The sequence below is a fragment of the Bacillus rossius genome, unplaced genomic scaffold (assembly GCF_032445375.1).
Source record: "Bacillus rossius redtenbacheri isolate Brsri unplaced genomic scaffold, Brsri_v3 Brsri_v3_scf282, whole genome shotgun sequence".
In the NCBI taxonomy this organism is placed as follows: Eukaryota; Metazoa; Arthropoda; class Insecta; order Phasmatodea; family Bacillidae; genus Bacillus; species Bacillus rossius.
Genome location: NW_026962462.1, coordinates 1 through 24,181, shown reverse-complemented (window position 1 = coordinate 24,181; position 24,181 = coordinate 1). Strand labels below are relative to the sequence as shown.

The 24,181-nt window shown below is 36.2% G+C and overlaps 1 long non-coding RNA gene across 1 annotated transcript; it reads left to right on the top strand.

Annotated features, from left to right (window-relative positions):
• The first annotated feature begins 7,931 nt into the window (after window positions 1-7,931).
• Window positions 7,932-8,696, top strand: LOC134544099 (uncharacterized). Its single transcript, XR_010077529.1, has 3 exons — window positions 7,932-8,119; window positions 8,239-8,367; window positions 8,515-8,696. It is a non-coding gene; the product is annotated as an uncharacterized LOC134544099 (long non-coding RNA).
• Window positions 8,697-24,181: the final 15,485 nt, after the last annotated feature.

Here is a 24,181-nt window from a genome sequence, read left to right as displayed (position 1 = left end):
CCGGGTACTTCAGCTTGTGCTTAATAACATACCGAAAGTTGACCGCTGTAGACCTAGTGTGTATCACCAAAAACGTGCAGTTAATTCCTAGATGACAGCGACTTACAGCAGTCCATCAACATGCTTTCCATTTACACAGTTTTTAACGTACTCTCCATATAGGCATCACAATAATCTAGAAACGCTATTCGAAACACCCACGTGAACAAATACTTCTATGTTGAATACTAAAGATAAAACAAAATAGAGAACGTTAATGATTTTTTAAACCAGTCATTTAAATAAAATTATGATTTACATACAGAACAAGGGAACAACGTCAAAATCATCTGTATAAAAGTTATTGCTTATTCATTAAGCTTTAAGGCGATTTAACTATAAAGAGTCTAGCGCAATTAGTTGAATCGCTAGAATAGCCTAAGTGTCGGCGTGTGTGCCGTCCTGCGGCGGTGCTCCGGTCGCAGCAAGCCGGCGCGACGAGCGTTGCACGCGACCTTGATGGCCAAGTTTCAAAGTTCCGAAGATTTTGTTTAGGGATTGCTGCAGATATGTTACGTTTATTTGATTTAACACATTTGAGTTAAATTAACGCAAATAAGAAAATAATTTTATCGCTTTTCCCCTGTGAAATGGCTCCATAAAATTACAATAAAATTATTTTTTGGAACTTGTCAACAGGAAAACCCAAAAATACCAAGTTTAAAAACTATGTTTATAACTACCTAAAACAAATTGGGTAGGCTTTCCTTCTCATAAATAACGATTTGAGATTTTACTTGTAATTTGGAATGGGAAAGTGGAATCACTAATGAGCTTTAAAGTCATAACTCTAGGGACCGGACATATGACGTCACAGTGCAGATGAGGCAGGATATCATATGAGATCATGTTTTTAGCATGTAAATTTTTAAGAAAAAAATAACCACTGTGAAGACAAAAAAACTGATTTAGAAAAATTAGCTACCTAAATTATTATTAATACCAATACTAATCAACAAATAAGTATATTATATTTCTTGACTTATTCTATCACTTTAAAAAGTATTCTATTTATATTTTATCCAGGCTACTTGTTCTATTAGAAACAAATACAATAGTTTTCAGAGCGCCAATTAAGGTTTGTATTTCTTATAAGTAAATATTTTTATTCTGAGGTAATATTATAAAATAAACTAAACTTTTGCATCTATGTACTTACATTAGTTAATTAAAGCTTTTTACTAGCGAATTTTACCTGATTATTTATATCTTTGTTACCTGTGATTAAAATGCTCCTACCCAAACGACTTGCCATGGATCCCAGAGCAGTACACATTGCGACACTCCGAATGCTCTAGCTATCAAATCGATTACTGTAGACTCCTAAATATATACAATTAAAAAGATTAATCAATATGCAGAAACTAAATTTAAAAGACTTTTACCTATGGTCTTTTAAGTTTCTGTAGTTTATATAATTTTTATTTTATTCCAGAAATTCGGTAAAAACATTATTTCGAAATTTGTGTTGTTTCATCTTGCTTATTTTTCATAGTATATATATATATATATATTTTACTTCTATACTATCACATGTAGAAAATGTGTTGTGAAATTTTTTTATTTGTTAACTTAAATGATACAACAAAAACAAGTTTGTAGGATTCATGTTTGTGGAGCACTGCAAGGAGCTGCTATTTATTTATTTTATTTATCGACTTTGTTGATGGCAAAGTTAAGGGAATACGCCTAAACATTTACATTTCTCTACATCATCATTACATATCTACACTAATATTATAAACAGGAAAGATTTGTATTTTTTTGTGTGTGTAGGTTTGTAATGAATAAACTCAAAAACTACTGTGCCGATTTCTAAAATTTTTTCACTATTAGAAAGCTACAATCACCCTGAGTAACATAGGCTATATTTATTGCTAGAAAAGATAAGGAAGGAATCTTTACTAAAACTTTAGTAACGTAATCCAATGTGTAAAAAAAATGCCATAAAACATCTTATATCGAATGCGCTGCGGAAACTATTGATGATAGAACAAAAGTATGTCCTATACAATATTAAAGAACATATCAATAACCACAAAAAACTTTGCGATACTATATGTCCAACTATTATAGTTATGACACAATAACCACTTATTACATTTTAAAAGTTGATATAAATGCCGACCAAAATTAGACCATGTTATTCATACTTCTGTTAAATTCCTTATCCAAATAAATCATATTGTTTTCAAGACTGTTTCAATTCCTGTAAATTACTTTTTTAATTGTTAAAATCGGCTATTCCAATCAATAGATGTTGCGAAATTAATAAATCATAGAAATAGAAAAAATAAACGCTGTCGCACTGTGCATGTTATTAATACCTATTTATTATTCCTTATCCAAATAAATTATTTTGTATTCAAAATTGTTTCAATACCTGTAGATTCCTTTTTGAATTATTCAAATCGTGTATTCCATTCAAAATATATTACGAATTTAAAAAGTCACAGATACAGAAAAGGCGCGGCTAGCCAGGCACCGCAGGGGTGCGGGAGAGGGGCGGGCACATCTATGAAATAGGTAGCCGCGCGGCTCAGTCGCGCGGTCGGCTCGCTACGCAGCGGACGTAACCGACATTCAACACTTTTTGACTATTTTAATTGCAAATTTTTTTCCAAGTTAAAAAGTTTTTCTCAGAACTAATTATAAATAGTTTATTCACGCTTTATTGTTTATTTTATATAGTATTCTCTCACTTTTTCAATAGTAAGTATTTATCAAAAGTTATATTCTTATTTTATCTGATTAAAAAAATTCAACGTAATGCCTAGGAAAAAAAGTCTTAACTATCTAAAAGTTGCTCCCAAACGAGATTAGCAAAAATAAGACGTATTGGAGAATCATCTTCTGAAAATTCAGATCGTCTCGCAAATCAGAGAGCGTATGCTTCGCAATCGCGGGCCACAGAATCTAGCGCCAAACGTTCGCTACGCCTTGTTCAAAATAGTAGTGATGGGCAGAACGGATCTTTTGACCGAATCGGTTCTTTTGGATCAGTACCGTGAGATGATTCGTTCAGAACGATTCGTTCATCTCGGTCAATTCGTTCTTTTCTGTGTATGGGATCTGGCTCTTTTATCAGGTGTCGTAACTCGTTCATCCTTTAGAGTATTACGTACGTGTTTTTGTATTTGAATTTGAACATTGCTTTCCGTAGCCAGTGAATCACAGTTGCGTATATGAAACAAGATTATTTATATTTTATTACTTTTTAAGTTACAAATATTAATATATATGCTATTTACACTCTAGTGACAGTAAAGTGTTTACATGTAGACCAACACATTTAGAGAAAAAAGACAAAAATTTAATACTACTGCAATTCAGTATGAAGAGAAACAAATGAAGTACATTAATTAACCCAAAAATGGTAAGTGTGAACATTTGTAGTTACTTTCCCTGTTATTTTTTAATTCATACGGTTTTTTTTGTTTTTTATTTCCAAATTTGTGTATGTGAATGTGAAAAAGCAATTTTAAACCACTACTTAACAGTTGACATTTTCAGGTATAGATACTTTTCATGTTACCCTATTTTATTTCATCAGTTATCGTTTGCTCTTGTGAACATGCGCACGCTGTGATTACTAATTCTTCAGACTCCTGACGTCATGAATCATTTTACGAACGAATCAGACCGGGCGCGTGACCGGTTCTCTCATCTCGTTCTCTCGTTCTCTCGTTCTCTCCGCGTTTTCGTTCTTCCGAATCTTTCAAGGTACCGGCTCTCAAAGAGCCGGTTCTTTACATCGCGAACGAATCGCAAGATTTCGTTCTCTCAAAGATTCGTTCTTTTTGAACGAATCGTTAACGAACGACCCATCACTACAAAATAGTGACAGAATGTCACAAGCACGTACAAGGGAATCTAGCGCCGAAAGTTCGCAACGCCTTGCTCAAAATAGTGACAGAATGTCACAAGCACGCGCGAGGGAATCTAGCACCGAACGTTCGCTTCGTCTTACAGCACAAAATGCCAGATCGTTCCAACTATACGAACGACAATCGAGTGCCGAACACTCGCAGCGACTTATTGCACAGTGAGAAAGACAACAATCGTTAACAACTAGAATGCGTAATATAATTTTAGCTCATACTAATATATCAGCATTCAGTTACGATCCACATATTGATTATGCTCTCAGAACAGCATCCAAATCGGAGCAATGAATAAGGTTTGTCCTAAATGTTTTGCTAAAAAATGGAATGATTAAGCGAGCGGTATATGCTGCGCGTCTGGGAAAGTTATTCTTTCTAATATTAAAGAGCCACCAGAACCAATAAAAAGCCTTTTGACTAATAATCACACATATTCCGCGCATTTTTTTAAATAATGCACGTAGATACAATAGCCTTTTTCAGATGACTTCGTTTGGGGCGAAAGAAATTAGAGAGGGAAATTTTATGCCCACCTTTAAGGTAGAAGGGCAAGTCTATCATCTTATAGGTAGCCTCTTACCACCAGCAGGACAAAGCCCTCAATTTCTGCAAATATATTTTATTTCAGAAGCTGACCAACTATCATTGCGATAAAACATGGCCCCTATGCTAAAAATAGATTTGATTAACGAACTGCAGACCGTATTAAATAGCCACAACATGTACATACGAAGTTATAAACATAGTATCGAATTTAACAACCCTGAAAGTTTAAAATTAATCATTCACTCTGATCGCACACCTCTGGCAGAATACCAGGGCAGATATAACGCTCCTTCCATAAATGAAGTGGCCGTTCTATTGGTCGACGAAGATAAAGGACCCAGGGATATTGTACTGCATGGTAGAGACGGACAACTGAAACGAGTGTCGGAATTGGACCGCGCTTACGATCCGTTACAATATCCACTAATATTTGAATCAGGAGACGACATATATTATGTGACTATTCCTCAGCAGAATGCCTTACAAAATAAGACGGTGTCATGTATTCAATATTATGCCTATCGTTTAATGATTAGGACCAACTGTTTTAGCACACTGCATTATTACAAAGATTTGTTTAATCAGTATTGTGTGGATATGATGGCGAAGATGATTTCAGAAAGGTTAAATTTTATTTGCCGAAACCAACAAAAGCTTAGAGAAGATGACCATATTCATTTGAGGGATGCTTTGAACCAAGACGCAAGCGTAAATGCCGCCAATATAGGTCAGCATGTCATCTTACCGTCATCATTTACTGGGTCTCCGAGGTATCTCCACGAAAAGACGCAAGATGCTATGACATATATGTGCGCAATTATGAACTTTTTCCCGGTCAGCGATCTTTCGAACGGCATGACATCATCGCTCAAGTGTTTCACTTAAAAATGAAAAAAAAAAAAAAAAACTCATAAAAATAATCACAAAAGACGCGATTTTTGGGCCGGTCAAATGTTATATGCTTACTGTAGAGTGGCAAAAAAAAAAAAAAGGACTGCCGCATTGAAAACATGCAAAATATAGTGTAAAATCCACCAAAAACGACACTCACTGCGTTTTTTGACCTGTGCAGTAATGACGGATTTGCTAAAACACTACTCTATCACGAAGTCCCTCATTACTATACATGGGCTAACAATAAATTTTCTAGAAGGAAACGTGGCCAAGACGTAGTTGGACACCCCGGCATAAAAAAAAAGATGCGGCATTGGGAAGAGTGTACAGCATTCATCCTTCCCAGTCAGAATGTTTTTATCTCAGCCCAACATCGTTTAAGGACTTAAAAACAGTTGATGGAATTGTAAAAGAAACTTACAAAGCCGCTTGCCAAGATAGATGTTTGCTGGAAAATGATAACCAATGGGAAATAACTTTGAGAGAAGCTTCGATTTCTCAATGTCCGTTAAAGCTGAGAGAATTGTTTGTGGTGATATTTTTATTTTGTTTCCCCTCGGAACCTCTCAACTTATGGGACACTTTTAAAGACGATTTGTGTCAAGATATCAGACACATAGCCCAACAACAAGGTCAAGATTTTGATGTTTATAATGAAGGCTTGATACAGATCGAAAACAAACTTTAGAGAATTGAACGACAAAAATTTAAGATCCTGATAAACATTTGGTTGAATGTACGGGATCGTGTCTCACGGTTATGGTAGTTGTGGAGATAATTTAAATTGGCCGACAGATATTGAGGGTATCCCAGCCGCAGTGTATTTTAAGCAAGAATCAGCATGTGCATATCACGCCCCTGTGTGAGTCTAAACTATTTCAACTTCTTATAGTACTGAGTTATATGGTCTCGTGATTTTAGGTTAAAAAAATTGGTTGTTAGTAAAGTCGGTTTACGGACGATAGTTTAACGTGACAACGTCATAAAAAAACATTGATGAAATTATTGCATACTTTTATGAATAAAATTGAATAATTTTTATTGAATTATCACTTTTTGGTATGGATACAAAGAAGGAGTGAAATGAAATCTACAATTTACAGTCAAGAACTAAAATCCGTATGGTCCCCAATTCCTAGATGCAGGTGCAGGTGTGAGTAGGAATTTCGCCATTGCCACGTCAACGCGATGCACTAGGATGCATTTGACTCTGACTGCATTTGAATTTTTTCGCCGCAGAGCTAACGAACCCCTCGGCGCAAAACTTAGACTTTAGTTACGTAACGTCGATCCTAAGGCTAGTGTCAGCTTCTACAAAGCAATCTACCATAACTGTGCAAGGCTCATGTGCTCTCAGACCTCTACGACATACATTGCTTTATCTTGAAACGTTCGTGATGTTTCATGAGATCATAGCACGTTTTCCTTGTACGTGTATGTGTGTGTATGTTTACATTCTTACGTGTCGTACACGTACACGAGCGTAGCGTAGGTCAAGACACTGAACATGACGTGAACAGCTTCGCTGTTACGATCGGTCGTCATGCCGGCAGTCAGCGATGATAATAACGTCAGGCATGCCCCTGCTTGAGACAGCAGGTGTGAACACGTCTGATGCGTTTTCCGTATGCTGCAATGTGCCGCAATACTTGAGACCATGGTGTAATATTGCATGAACATGATATTCTGTGGCCATAGCAACCAAACTATTCCGAAAACCTTATCTTGGGTTTTACAAGAACTACGCGGGCTAATTGCTTCATGATTTCGTAAATCCCGTCACATTTACCTAATAAGGTAAATGTACGAGTCCCGTTTCGGAATGAGGATAACCATAAAAGGTATATGTATCGTTAGGTATTAATGTTTGTGGTTAACCGCAAACCACAATCCGCCCTGATATCGTTGGGCTTTTCATGAATTTCAGTGAGTTTGCGTCATGTAGTTACAAACTGTCGCTGGGCGGCAAAACTTTCAGGCTGCATTTAGAAAGTTGAACAATTCGTTGCAAGCTCAACTTTTCATACGCGTTGCGACGTGTTCTCTGACGGGCTCGAGCCGCTGGTGATAAGCCTGAGCAGAATACATGGTTTTTTCTTCAAAGATAGCACAGTCGCCGCGACTCGTTCTATTGTGTTACCGAGATCTCGATGCAGCCTCGGATAGTCACGTGCGGAACGGTGTTATCGGTAGCTCGATGGTGCGGCCAAGATACCGAGCACCTGGTTGGCGTGCACGTTAATCTTGTACGGAGTTGGAAAATGTTAGCATCTCAAGACGTATACACTTTGTGCTCTTAGAGTATTGACCACATTAGGTACAAACTTTACTCCAGTTTGAAAACGAACCGCATGACAACATTTATTGAATTATGTCACAAACATGTCGACATCTATGGTGATGACATCAGGATCAATATATTGAAATAGTTGCACATTATTGCAATATTATTACCATTGTTTCTAATGGGTGACGAATCGATATTAACCGCGCGATTGCCGTTTAACCATTATTGATTCAGATATTTCAACATTATTGCCTAATTATTTTTTCTTGATTTGCGTCATGTCTGAATAATTCCATTGTTCCTTGTATGGCAATTCCCTTATCAGTTTTCGACCTATATAACGGCCCTGTATCCCTCATGATATTCATAAGTTCATCGACAGCCACTGCGTAAACAAGTGCTTCCAGATCAAGACTGTGACCAAGCTCCTCCAAAGCAAAGACCCGAACATCAACGTCCGCTCTCTGCTGTAAGTATCCAATATTTAAATTGATTACTCTCTGCATTTTTATACTTGTCCTGCGCATTCCTTTCAGGGATGGAGCACCTCTTTAATGACTGAATTTCATATTTTGTTTCCATTTGCAGCTGCTGAATCGTGACTCCTGAATAAGACTCTACAAGATGCAAAATCTCATGCTGCTCTGTATGGCTATGTTCCTGGCGGCGGATGCGTGGCCAGAACCCGGGACGAAGTTGCCCTGCAATCCAAGACAAGTGAGTATATCATTTCTGCAAACTGCATCCGTCTGAGTGTCTTGTTACTGTTGCAACTTCTGAGCAAAGAGTTTGTCGTCTGCCCCAACCCTGCAGAGCGTCTTCTAAAAGCTTTAACGAAATTAATGTTGATTTTTCTATTTTCAGTACACCGATCCCACGAGGTCCTGCTCAAAAGAGGAACCACCGGAAGCACACCAAAAGGTTGTCAAGATTCCAGGCATCCTGTCGACCCGAATAGGATTCCTTGACGGCCCAGATCTGAATCAACGTTGGCCCTTTGAATATAGAGTTGTTGTGCCTGACCGTGCTTAAGATTTTTGTTATGTATTCACGCTGTAAACAACCGAGTAGTTGATAAGTTTGCTTATTGCAATGCTTCTTTTTCTTCACTTTTTAAAATAAAGATTATTGCGCAATATTTCTTGGTATCATTGACGTAGAATAAGCTGACGCAACGTCCAGTAGGTATCCCAACTCACCTGTATACCTGGCTGAGCTTAGGTCACGATCGGTCTGCTAGGCTGAATGGAATGTGCATCGGACCGACGTGCAGATGTAGGCTTCACGCTGCAACTCGTGCAACGCGGTTACCCTAGGACTTAAGATCGTTTCAAGATAGAGCTTTGTCTCCTGATTTCAACATGCACTGATGACTGCAGTGGTGAGCTCGATGGTGCAGCCGCAAGACTATCTTGTACGGAGCTCATAAAGTTAGTATGTTAAAACGTATGCATGTAGTATTCGATTATTATCAAGATTAGGTACAAACTCTACTCCAGTTTAAAAACAAACGGTATGATAACATTCATTCGATTAGGTATACCTATGCCAAAATTCCATTTATGGCCGGCGTGTACAGGAAATCCATTCAATTTAGGCATAACAGTTGACGCAGTAACATGATCGCAATATGACTAAATGTTATTATCGCTTATTCACCTATATTTTTTCCAGGATTGTTACCTCATTATTATAGCATTTACGTCATCGGTTTTTATTTTTTCTATTATTATCCGGGCATTGTTATCGCCACCAGTATATAGAGTCCCTACATCCGTTATGAAATTCATAAGCTCATGTGCAACCACTACCTGAACAAGTTTGTCCAGAGCAACACTCCCAGACTCTGCAAAATGCACTGGATACGAAGAAGTGAGTATGTCATTCCTATACAAACGCATATCAACGATCCGTTGCAACTCAAAGAGTTTGTCGCGCCAATCCTTCAGAACTTTTTGTAAACTTCAACGAAATTAATGTTAAACTGTCCATGTTCAGGTCACCGATCTCACCAGGTGCCGTTGCACGAAAGCATGGGATACGGACAAACTACCGCAAGCACACTCCCACGTCGTCAAGAGATCGAGCAGGGTGATAAAGACCTGAATTGGATTCCTCAGTGGTTCAAACTCAAATCAATCCTCATTCTCATGAGTCTGATGCTGTTTGAGGCGTTCGTTTCATCTAGTGTTCAAATTACGTGGATTATAACTTTACTTCATAGTGTAGTGATCTTGTTTTACTTGTTGACAATAGAAATTAATATCCAATACTTCTTGGTATCATTGATGTAGAATAAGTTGACGCGACACCGCGTCTAGTAGGTAATCCCAACTCACGTATATGCCTGAGCGAGCTTAGGTCACGATCGGTCCGCTAGGCTGCATGTGCATGGAATGTGCATCGGACCGACGTGCAGATACGCTGCAACTTGTGCAAGGCAATTACTGCACTCTTATCGGTCGAGGTTTTACATCGTTGCATGATAGAGCGTAGCCTTCTGCGTCCGAAAATACCACCCCCCGCTACCCCCGAGCCTTAACTTGGGAGTTATAGCCCGTAAGTTCCAGTACAACGGACTGTAATTGATAAATTTACTTTTATTTTCACTCATCATTAATTCAAATATGTTTATTACTTTACCGAATAGATTATTTTAACTATAACTTTTATAGATGTTTGCTATTTAACTTCAAGATCGTCTAGAATGTTTTACGCTTTTTCGCAATTACACATTTAACGACGAAGTTTGTTCGTCATGAAATTAAAGGTAAAATTTAATAAAAATGCCCTAGCAGTTAATAAAATAAGTATTAGTAAGTTTAAGAAAGAATTTCGGCTTTAATCTCCAACCCAGACGCTCGTGGAGCGCTGGGGCCGAAATTAAAATTCGTCGAGAATATTTTACGTTTTTATGTCTTCCATTGCTCAAAATGATATGCAATTGTGGCCCCGGGCATGAAATTTTATTTATAATTCATTAATAATAACGCTCCTCGCGATAAACAAAGGAAAATATGTATTAACGAGTGCCTGGTTACCGCGGAAGCGGGCAGATAGCACGATTAGTTCGGTTCGCGTCCGTCACCGTAGATGACAGCACCGTAGGGGAATAATATTATTTCGTTTTTATAATACGATTTTATAACAAATACGCATCCCAAATACACCAAACGTATTTATAATGTATCACAATATTTTTTAAAACATTGTGCAAAATATCCCGGGTTTAGTTTGAATTATTATGTTTAACTGTAAAACACCATTGTTCGTACAAAAGAGGATAGATAGCGCGATTCGTTCTGTTCGCGTCCGTCACCGTAGATGACAGCACCGTAGGGGAATAATTTAATTTCTTTTTTATAATACGATTTTATAACAAATACGCATCCCAAATACACCAAACTTATTTATAATGTGTTACAATATTTTTTAAACCTTGTGCAAAAGATCCCGGGTGTGATTTGAATTATTATCTGTAACTGTAAAACACCATTATTCGTACAAAAACGTATTTGAAAATTCAATATTACTTTTAAATAACCGTACCGATTGTGCTGAAAATCGGTGGACGATCGTTAAATTACATCATAATAATAATTCAAACGACGAAAACATGATTGAAAAGTCAAATCGATGGTTGTTTCAATCGAGTGGAAGAGAGATGCGGCGCAAGCGTACAATGAGCGTAACGGGACACATAGTAGTGGGACAATGTGCGTTACGGGACACTTTTTCGTGCGTGCAACCGGCGTTCATCGATTTATTAGACGTTTTCACGTCAAAAATTAATCTTACACAGGAGTTCTGGAGATTCTGAAGTCGTTTTGCTAATTTATCAGTCAAATCAGGAAACAAAACATCGCAGTAATCAAAGTGCGACATAATTAAGAATTGAATAAGGATGGCTTTAATGCTGGGAGGGGGGGGGGGGGAGAAAAAATTTATAAGCATCATAAGCAATGCACGGAGATCTCGATTTTCTTGCTAATTTGCATTACCTGATCCTTCCAGGTTAAAGTTGAATTTATCATAACTCCCAGGTTTCTCACAACCTTAGAGAACTGAATATGTATTCCTCCAAGCGTCAAGTTATTACATTTAAAAGAAGTTACTTTGGATATCATGAGAGCAGAGTCGATTATTATGGCCTGTGTTTTGTCAATATTCAACATGAGTTTATTGGCACTTACCCATCTCAAAATAGAAGCAATATCATAATATACAAAACTAATCGACTGATTAATATCAGTTGCTTTGGTATGAAGATAAATCTGAACATCTTAACATCATCTGTGTACATGTGATATTGGCAAGTAATGAGGCATTTAGGTAAGTCATTAATAAAAATTGCAAATAAAAGTGGACCAAGAATCGAACCCTGAGGAACTCCCGCTTTTACAAGGAGCCAGCAGGACAATTCACTATCAAGGACGACACATCGGCAACGAACGTTAAGATGGGATTCGAACCAAGCCAAACTCTATGAGAGAAGTTGTAGAGAACTGAAATTTTACTTAGTAATAGGGCATGGTCTGCCGAATCAAAAGCTTTACTGAGGTCAAGCAGCGTTAAAATCGTTAGTACCCGCTTATCAATAACACGACGTATATTATCCATAGCATTAATTAGGGCAGTAGTGGTACTGTGACCAGGTCTGAAACCTGACTGGAAAGTATCTAAAAGATTTCCTTTTCATAGGTATGTACATGTTTGCTGATGCACCAGGTGTTCAAGAGCTTTGGAAACAGCAGGTAGGATGCTTATAGGGTGGAAGTCTTTGGATTCTTCTGGAGATTTAATTTTTGGAATTGGTTTTATAAACGAGTACTTACATATAGTCGGATATTGACCTGTAGTAAGTGTTGCATTAAAAATGTGCTCCATAACAGATACAACAAATGGTGACATTATATCCAGCATTTTAATGTATATTTTGTCATTACAAACCGCATCACTTTTAATGCGACGCAGGGCCTTCGCAACATCTAAGCACGACATAACTGCACGTTTTCTGTGTGATGCACAAGGTTTGCAGCAGAAAACTTTTGATATGTTACAAAAAAATGTTGATTCTACCACTGTTGAAAAAGACAGCTTTTATATATATATATTTTCTTACATTAAAAACCTTAGTTTCCTAAGACCGAAATTTGCCCCAACCCGAGCAACTTTAGGTTCCCGCAGTACAATACACACTACGTCGCTCGGAACCTTTCACTGGTCAGATCAATTGAGTCAGAGCAATATACCATTTTAATGCTTAAGAATCATGCAACAATCTTTTCTAACGTCTTTTAAGTCGGTCCATTCAGGTTTATGTTATCTGTATTTTCATTCATTTGATAATTATATTTCATAATATGAAACATTTTTCAATTATATCACGTTGAATAATATATTTAGATAAATTTTGTTTGGTTCACTACAGTAATAACGTTTACGGAATGCAATATTGTGGAGCACTCAAGAAGCTATTATTCAAAGTTTCACTTTACGTTTTTGGTGTAAAGCACAAGGTTTGCGGAGGTTAATTTAACATGTAACTAGAAAAAGATGATATTACAACGGTACCAAATCTCAGTTTGGGGTGAATATTTCATAGGTTACAAAACCTCGATTTCATGGGAGCGAAAGTCACCCCAGCCTTTGCAGCTGTAGCACTGTCGCAATACGTAGGTACTCAACACTGCTACACTCGGATCGTTCTAGCGATTTAATCAATTAATCAAGCCTCTTCAGATATATGTCACATTTTAGCTTACGAAATATGCACGAACATTTTTCAAGGTAATTATTACATCGGACCCTTTATTTTAATGTGATTCATATTTTTATGTCATTGACTGAGATAAAGAAAAAAACACTTTTTTTATTACTTTATCGATTTCTATCATACCTTTTATACTAATATTTGGCACATGTTTTAACATAAATGTGTGAAATAGTGCTTCTAGATTATTTTGATGCATTTATGGAGAGGCTATGTTAAAAACTGCGTAAATAAGAAACATTTTAATGGACTGTTGTGAGTCGCTGTCATCTAGGACGTAACTGCACGTTTTCGGTGATACTCTAAATGACTACAGCGGTAAACATTCGGTATATATTTAGCATAGTTGACTCTACCACTGTGCAAAAATTCATCTTTGGGCAAAGTTTTCACAAACTTTTGTTTCCAGGGATATAGCTTTCCTGTAGCCTAGTCTAACTAGCAGTTAACTAGCCCCGGGGGAAGGTCAGTGGTGGCCCTGAGTGAATAGGCGACCGTCGCACGAACAATGAGTGACGCGACTACTATGACGGACTGCCAGGCCCCTTCAGGGCTGAGCACGAGCAAGCAGCCGGTTACCACGGTCGGGAGGTCTCTACGACCGACAGCCCCCCTCCCTCCCTAGTGACGAGGGGCACCAGTACCCACGGGGATTATATGCGCTCAAAGAAGCACACGTGCCAAAACCGCGGCCGTCACGGCTCCATCGCCGAGTATCACCGCGCGGTCAAGGCGCCCAACACTCGGGCCCCCTTCAGAGAGATTCGTGCTGCACAAACCCCGACCGACTTCCTCCAGGAGGAATTCACAGCCCTACGACTGTCTGTCTATAAATTGTGGTTTCTGGCAAACCGCGGGACCAGGCAGAAGAGCGAGGGCGCCTCAGGCCTGCGATCCTGAGCGCATCCGCACCCTACGCGAGCTCGCAGGCGGCTCATAAGAGTGGACGACTACAGGCGTCCGGTGCCACACGCAGTGCAGCAAGTGCCAGCGCTTCGGCCACTCACAACAGAATGGACTCGAGCTAGTTATTATTTCAACCATGACAATACAAACAATTTAAACATAATTTCCAACATGGCCTGCATTCCCTTTCTCTCGTGTTTGCTGGTGACTCGTTGGCCACTACTCTGGTAACAAAATAAACTCAGTTCAGGCACGAGTAGGCAAAAACCATACACTGCTCCCAGTCCACGACAAATCTCTCTCATAACTTGGCCATAAGATAAACACAACAGGTCTTAAAGAGCAATCATCCTTGATGAGCTATTAATTAAACCTAATGTGTAGCTAGTATTAAAATACATAAACCACATGAAAATTACATTTATAACTAATATATTATTACGACAGGCTGCCCTCTGAACACTAACAGTCCTAATAATACAGGCAGCCTCAGTCCTTTTTAAGTTCGCTAGTTCACGAAGAGACCAGTCAGTCGACGCCAATATAGGTACTCGGGCGGGCAATGGGTATTTTGCACGTCTCAGTACTACTGCCTCTCGGTTCGCGGCTCAGCGATATGGCCGCATCTCCAGGCGATTGTTCATCTCGTCCAGGAATGCCTGAGCTTGTGCCTGGTCCTCTCTCCTCATCTGGGTCCTGGGCGCAACCCCAGGATCAGCCACAACCAGCGGCCTGGACTGCGACTCGCTCGCGGCTCTGCTACTCGCTGGTGACCCGGTACCAATTCCAAACCTCTCCCTGGACTCCGGGTGTAGGGTACCCACTGCTGATCAGCAAACGACGCTTTAAGTTGTGGTACTCGCCTTGGTCCTCAGGCGAGTAGGGACTCACTAGGCAGGTGGATAGTTGGCAGACCTGGTTCCAATCTCCAATACTCGCTCAGTCTTCTCAGTCGCTATAACACGGCCGTTAGGTGTCACATGAAACCAAGCCTCACGTAGCCAGACCCACCGACGCTCGTGCAATGTAACTTAGCCTCACACTAGAAACTGAGTGAATCACTCCGACGACAAGTAACTGTCCATGGTAATGATGTGACCGTAGTTCACATCTTACAGGTCTGAAAGAAGACGTAAGTTATAAAAAAAATATTTAATAGCACAATAATTGGTTAAATTCACTGTTTATTTTACAGTTTATTTTCAGTGGTTGTGCACAATAGTTTACTCTCAAAACCACTCGCTTAAAAAGAGACTTATTATGAAAGCAATTATTTATTTAGAATCATTAACTTGCATTAATGACTTCGGTTGTTTCCTAAAAATAGTTACATATAAGTCCAACACTATAATGATTTTCAATATTACACTTTGTGTCTTACAAATGTCGTTGCTTATAATGTGACGAAATATACTAAAGAACAGCTGTAGGTATTTATTCAGAAGATCTCACGGCCCAGATTAAAAATGTGGATGGTACAAATTGTAAAGAAAACATTGGGCTAATGCTGGAATAAGAAGTTATGTGTGGCCAATCCTTAGTTTGATCCCTGTGAATTAAAATGTATAATAAAAATCTGGCTGCAGTGGTCCATGTTTGGTTAGCGTTTTTTTAAGTACTTATTTTTCAAACTTAAATAGTTTCTGGTTAATTGCTGAGTAGAACCTTCAATATTGTATACTTATTGTAAAACATTTCTTTCTCGATTGAGAATGAAGAAAAAAATTATTTTATTCAAGCCCATTTCGCGCAGGCTACTTCAGTCATTCGGCGCACTTTTTTGTTGGTAAAAGTATATACAAAAGATCTCACGGCCTAGCTAATATTTGTGGATGGCATAAATTGTAAAGAATACCTTTAGCTAACATTGGAATCATGTGTTATGTTCGGACAATCCTTAGTTTGATCCCTATGAATTAAAATTTATCATAAATATTTGGCTGTCGTGGTCCATGTTTAGCTAGTGTTTTTTTAAGAACTTATTTTTAAAACTAAAAAATTATCTTGTTTATTGTTGAGTAGAACTTTCAAATTGGTAAACGTATTGTAAAACATTTCTTTCTCGGTTGAAAATGAAGAAAAAAAATATTTAATTCGAGCACATTTCGCGCAGGCTACTTCTACATTCGGCGCACTTTTTTGTTGGTAAAAGTATATACAGAAGATCTCACGGCCCAGATTAAAATTGTGGATGGTAAAAATTGTAAAGGATACCTTTAGCTAACATTGGAATTATGTGTTATGTTCGGACAATCCTTAGTTTCATCCCTATGAATTAAAATTTATAATAAAAATCTCGCTGCAGTGGTCCATGTTCAAAAAGTGTTTTTTTTTTTAAGTAGTTATTCTTAAAACTAAAATATTATCTTGTTTATTGTTGAGTAGAACTTTCAAATTGGTAAACGTATTGTAAAACATTTCTTTCTCGGTTGAGAATGAAGAAAAAAAAATATTTTTTTGGAACACATTTCGCGCTGGCTACTTCAGTCATTCGGCGCACTTTTTTGTTGGTAAAAGTATATACAGAAGATCTCACGGCCCAGCTTAAAATTGTGGATGGTACAAATTGTAAAGGATACCTTTAGCTTACATTGGAATATTGTGTTATGTTCGGACAATCCTTAGTTTGATCCCTATGAATTAAAATTTATCATAAAAATTTGGAATGCAATGGTCCATGTTTAGCTAGAGTTTTTTTAAGTACTTATTTTTAAAACTAAAATATTATCTTGTTTATTGTTGAGTAGAACTTTCAAATTGGTTAACGTATTGTAAAACATTTCTTTCTCGGTTGAAAATGAAGAAAAAAAATATTTTTTTCGAACACATTTCGCGCAGGCTACTTCAGTCATTCGGCGCACTTTTTTGTTGGTAAAAGTATATACAGAAGATCTAACGGCCCAGCTTAAAATTGTGGATGGTACAAATTGTAAAGGATACCTTTAGCTAACATTGGAATCATGTGTTATATTCGGACAATCCATAGTTTGATCCCTATGAATTAAAATTTATAATAAAAATCTCGCTGCAGTGGTCCATGTTCAAAAAGTGTTTTTTTTTAAGTAGTTATTCTTAAAACTAAAATATTATCTTGTTTATTGTTGAGTAGAACTTTCAAATTGGTAAACGTATTGTAAAACATTTCTTTCTCGGTTAAGAATGAAGAAAAAAAAATATTTTTTGGAACACATTTCGCGCAGGCTACTTAATCATTCGGCACACTTTTTTGTTGGTAAAAGTATATACAGAAGATCTCACGGCCCAGCTTAAAATTGTGGATTGTACAAATTGTAAAGGATACCTTTAGCTTACATTGGAATATTTTGTTATGTTCGGACAATCCTTAGTTTGATCCCTATGAATTAAAATTTATCATAAAAATTTGGAATGCAATGGTCGATGTTTAGCTAGAGTTTATTTAAGTACTTATTTTTCAAACTTAAATATTTTCTGGTTTATTGCTGAGTAGAACCTTCACTTTCGTATGCTTAATTGAAATATTTTTTTTTTTTTTAGATTGAGAATGAAGGAAAAAAATCTTTAATTCGAGCACATTTCGCGCAGTCTACTTCAGTCATTCGGCGCACTTTTTTGTTGGTAAAAGTATATACAGAAGATCTCACGGCCCAGCTTAAAATTGTGGATAGTACAAATTGTAAAGGATACCTTTAGCTTACATTGGAATCATGTGTTATGTTCGGATAATCCTTAGTTTGATCCCTATGAATTAAAATTTATAATAAAAATCTCGCTGCAGTGGTCCAAGTTCAAAAAGTGTTTTTTTTAAGTAGTTATTCTTAAAACTAAAATATTATCTTGTTTATTGTTGAGTAGAACTTTCAAATTGGTAAACGTATTGTAAAACATTTCTTTCTCGGTTAAGAATGAAGAAAAAAAATATTTTTTTGGAACACATTTCGCGCAGGCTACTTCAGTCATTCGGCACACTTTTTTGTTGGTAAAAGTATATACAGAAGATCTCACGGCCCAGCTTAAAATTGTGGATGGTACAAATTGTAAAGGATACCTTTAGCTTACATTGCCATATTTTGTTATGTTCGGACAATCCTTAGTTTAATCCCTATGAATTAAAATTTATCATAAAAATTTGGAATGCAATGGTCGATGTTTAGCTAGAGTTTTTTTAAGTACTTATTTTTCAAACTTAAATATTTTCTGGTTTATTGCTGAGTAGAACCTTCACTTTCGTATGCTTGATTGAAATATTTTTTTTTTTTTTTTTTAGATTGAGAATGAAGGAAAAAAATCTTTAATTCGAGCACATTTCGCGCAGTCTACTTCAGTCATTCGGCGCACTTTTTTGTTGGTAAAAGTATATACAGAAGATCTCACGGCCCAGCTTAAAATTGTGGATGGTACAAATTGTAAAGGATACCTTTAGCTAACATTGGAATCATGTGTTATGTTCGGACAATCCTTAGTTTCATCCCTATGAATTAAAATTTATAATAAAAATCTCGCTGCAGTGGTCCATGTTCAAAAAGTGTTTTTTTTAAAGTAGTTATTCTTAAAACTAAAATATTATCTTGTTTATTGTTGAGTAGAACTTTCAAATTGGTAAACGTATTGTAAAACATTTCTTTCTCGGTTGAGAATGAAGAAAAAAAATATTTTTTTGGAACACATTTCGCGCAGGCTACTTCAGTCATTCGGCGCACTTTTTTGTTGGTAAAAGTATATACAGAATATCTCACGGCCCAGCTTAAAATTGTGGATGGTACAAATTGTAAAGGATACATTTAGCTAACATTGGAATCATGTGTTATGTTCGGACAATCCTTAGTTTGATCCCTATGAATTAAAATTTATCATAAATATTTGGCTGTCGTGGTCCATGTTTAGCTAGTGTTTTTTTAAGAACTTATTTTTCAAACATAAATATTTTCTGGTTTATTGCTGAGTAGAACCTTCACTTTCGTATGCTTATTTGAAATTTTTTTTTTTAGATTGAAAATGAAGGAAAAAAATATTTAATTCGAGCACATTTCGCGCAGGCTACTTCTACATTCGGCGCACTTTTTTGTTGGTAAAAGTATATACAGAAGATCTCACGGCCCAGCTTAAAATTGTGGATGGTACAAATTGTAAAGGATACCTTTAGCTAACATTGGAATCATGTGTTATATTCGGACAATCCATAGTTTGATCCCTATGAATTAAAATTTATAATAAAAATCTCGCTGCAGTGGTCCATGTTCAAAAAGTGTTTTTTTTTAAGTAGTTATTCTTAAAACTAAAATATTATCTTGTTTATTGTTGAGTAGAACTTTCAAATTGGTAAACGTATTGTAAAACATTTCTTTCTCGGTTAAGAATGAAGAAAAAAAAATATTTTTTGGAACACATTTCGCGCAGGCTACTTCAATCATTCGGCACACTTTTTTGTTGGTAAAAGTATATACAGAAGATCTCACGGCCCAGCTTAAAATTGTGGATTGTACAAATTGTAAAGGATACCTTTAGCTTACATTGGAATATTTTGTTATGTTCGGACAATCCTTAGTTTGATCCCTATGAATTAAAATTTATCATAAAAATTTGGAATGCAATGGTCGATGTTTAGCTAGAGTTTATTTAAGTACTTATTTTTCAAACTTAAATATTTTCTGGTTTATTGCTGAGTAGAACCTTCACTTTCGTATGCTTAATTGAAATATTTTTTTTTTTTTTTAGATTGAGAATGAAGGAAAAAAATCTTTAATTCGAGCACATTTCGCGCAGTCTACTTCAGTCATTCGGCGCACTTTTTTGTTGGTAAAAGTATATACAGAAGATCTCACGGCCCAGCTTAAAATTGTGGATAGTACAAATTGTAAAGGATACCTTTAGCTTACATTGGAATCATGTGTTATGTTCGGATAATCCTTAGTTTGATCCCTATGAATTAAAATTTATAATAAAAATCTCGCTGCAGTGGTCCAAGTTCAAAAAGTGTTTTTTTTAAGTAGTTATTCTTAAAACTAAAATATTATCTTGTTTATTGTTGAGTAGAACTTTCAAATTGGTAAACGTATTGTAAAACATTTCTTTCTCGGTTAAGAATGAAGAAAAAAAATATTTTTTTGGAACACATTTCGCGCAGGCTACTTCAGTCATTCGGCGCACTTTTTTGTTGGTAAAAGTATATACAGAAGATCTCACGGCCCAGCTTAAAATTGTGGATGGTACAAATTGTAAAGGATACCTTTAGCTTACATTGCCATATTTTGTTATGTTCGGACAATCCTTAGTTTAATCCCTATGAATTAAAATTTATCATAAAAATTTGGAATGCAATGGTCGATGTTTAGCTAGAGTTTTTTTAAGTACTTATTTTTCAAACTTAAATATTTTCTGGTTTATTGCTGAGTAGAACCTTCACTTTCGTATGCTTGATTGAAATATTTTTTTTTTTTTTTTTAGATTGAGAATGAAGGAAAAAAATCTTTAATTCGAGCACATTTCGCGCAGTCTACTTCAGTCATTCGGCGCACTTTTTTGTTGGTAAAAGTATATACAGAAGATCTCACGGCCCAGCTTAAAATTGTGGATGGTACAAATTGTAAAGGATACCTTTAGCTAACATTGGAATCATGTGTTATGTTCGGACAATCCTTAGTTTGATCCCTATGAATTAAAATTTATAATAAAAATCTCGCTGCAGTGGTCCATGTTCAAAAAGTGTTTTTTTTAAAGTAGTTATTCTTAAAACTAAAATATTATCTTGTTTATTGTTGAGTAGAACTTTCAAATTGGTAAACGTATTGTAAAACATTTCTTTCTCGGTTGAGAATGAAGAAAAAAAAATATTTTTTTGGAACACATTTCGCGCAGGCTACTTCAGTCATTCGGCGCACTTTTTTGTTGGTAAAAGTATATACAGAATATCTCACGGCCCAGCTTAAAATTGTGGATTGTACAAATTGTAAAGGATACATTTAGCTAACATTGGAATCATGTGTTATGTTCGGACAATCCTTAGTTTGATCCCTATGAATTAAAATTTATCATAAATATTTGGCTGTCGTGGTCCATGTTTAGCTAGTGTTTTTTTAAGAACTTATTTTTCAAACATAAATATTTTCTGGTTTATTGCTGAGTAGAACCTTCACTTTCGTATGCTTATTTGAAATTTTTTTTTTAGATTGAAAATGAAGGAAAAAAATATTTAATTCGAGCACATTTCGCGCAGGCTACTTCTACATTCGGCGCACTTTTTTGTTGGTAAAAGTATATACAGAAGATCTCACGGCCCAGCTTAAAATTGTGGATGGTACAAATTGTAAAGGATACCTTTAGCTAACATTGGAATTATGTGTTATGTTCGGACAATCCTTAGTTTGATCCCTATGAATTAAAATTTATAATAAAAATCTCGCTGCAGTGGTCCATGTTCAAAAAGTGTTTTTTTTTAAGTAGTTATTCTTAAAACTAAAATATTATCTTGTTTATTGTTGAGTAGAACTTTCAAATTGGTAAACGTATTGTAAAACATTTCTTTCTCGGTTGAGAATGAAGAAAAAAAAATATTTTTTTGGAACACATTTCGCGCAGGCTACTTCAGTCATTCGGCGCACTTTTTTGTTGGTAAAAGTATATACAGAAGATCTCACGGCCCAGCTTCAAATTGTGGATGGTACAAATTGTAAAGGATACCTTTAGCTTACATTGGAATATTGTGTTATGTTCGGACAATCCTTAGTTTGATCCCTATGAATTAAAATTTATCATAAAAATTTGGAATGCAATGGTCCATGTTTAGCTAGAGTTTTTTTAAGTACTTATTTTTAAAACTAAAATATTATCTTGTTTATTGTTGAGTAGAACTTTCAAATTGGTAAACGTATTGTAAAACATTTCTTTCTCGGTTGAGAATGAAGAAAAAAAATATTTTTTTCGAACACATTTCGCGCAGGCTACTTCAGTCATTCGGCGCACTTTTTTGTTGGTAAAAGTATATACAGAAGATCTCACGTCCCAGCTTAAAATTTTGGATGGTACAAATTGTAAAGGATACCTTTAGCTAACATTGGAATCATGTGTTATGTTCGGACAATCCTTAGTTTGATCCCTATGAATTAAAATTTATAATAAAAATCTCGCTGCAGTGGTCCATGTTCAAAAAGTGTTTTTTTTAAAGTAGTTATTCTTAAAACTAAAATATTATCTTGTTTATTGTTGAGTAGAACTTTCAAATTGGTAAACGTATTGTAAAACATTTCTTTCTCGGTTGAGAATGAAGAAAAAAAATATTTTTTTTGGAACACATTTCGCGCAGGCTACTTCAGTCATTCGGCGCACTTTTTTGTTGGTAAAAGTATATACAGAATATCTCACGGCCCAGCTTAAAATTGTGGATTGTACAAATTGTAAAGGATACATTTAGCTTACATTGGAATCATGTGTTATGTTCGGACAATCCTTAGTTTGATCCCTATGAATTAAAATTTATCATAAAAATTTGGAATGCAATGGTCCATGTTTAGCTAGAGTTTTTTAAGTACTTATTTTTCAAACTTAAATATTTTCTGGTTTATTGCTGGGTAGAACCTTCACTTTCATATGCTTATTTGATACTTTTTTTTTTTAGATTGAGAATTAAGGAAAAAAATCTTTAATTCGAGCACATTTCGCGCAGGTTAGTTCAGTCATTCGGCGCACTTTTTTGTTGGTAAAAGTATATACAGAAGATCTCACGGCCCAGCTTAAAATTGTGGATGGTACAAATTGTAAAGGATACCTTTAGCTAACATTGGAATCATGTGTTATGTTCGGACAATCCTTAGGTAATTTTATTCCCATGAATATAATATATTTATAAGATTTCATTTGCAAGATTTTTTATTTAGGTTGACCATTATCTCTTAATTATTTTAATAAAAAATGGTTGCGGGTTTTAGTAATAATACTACGTGTTTATTAAATGATTTGCCATTGTTTTTTTATTGTTTTTTTATCATTTTGCTGTGATGTTTTTGGTTGCGGTAGTATTTTTCTCTGCCCATCACCCTGCGCCATCTTGTTTCCGGTGTTGGTGTTGGTATATACAATATAGAACTTTACCGAGCTACTAACTACGGCCGTCTGATGACGTTTCAGCTCCCCCCTCCCCCCTTTTTAAGTAGTGCTTCGCGCTCCGCGCCGCGCCGCGCCGCGCCCGCGACATTTACGTACTTCATTTGTTAGTTGACTGCACTCGTTTTGAGTTAGTCGTTTATTTAGTGAAGTCAACAAGAAAAAATTCGGACAGTACATTTGAAATGAATGAGAGAACGGTAGTGATCGTATCTGCAGTGCGAACGCCAATAGGTTGGTACTAGACTTTTATTTTTTTTTGATTAACAACAATAGTTTGTATAGCGGGAGGTTTCAGTTGATATGTTAAATTATACCTGCCACGTAACCGCATCCAGTTTGCGGCAATTAAAAATAAAAATGTTGTTGACACACATGTTTGAAATAGCACATGTCAAGTTAGGACTAATTAACTAATTTGCTGTTTAGAGGGCTTTTCGAAAAAATTTAAATAAAATTCCAAAACTTGTGATTTCAAATGAATCGATCTTTGTTAACTATAGAGTAAAAGCACGTTTCTGATAACAAGGTAGAAACAAGGGATAAAACAGCAGGTAGATGGATGTGGGTTCCAAGCTTACTTCGCTTTTGTTCCGAAAAGTATAAAGGCTTAGATTTGATAGTTTACACATTTTACCACCCAATTAAAAATATCAGCAACCAGTAGTCCTAAATGGTGCTTTGGTGTTATTGAATGCCTGATTATACTCGGATAGGAGTTTGGACAAAGGAATAAAACATAAACACACGTGCTTATGACCAATAAACAATATTAGA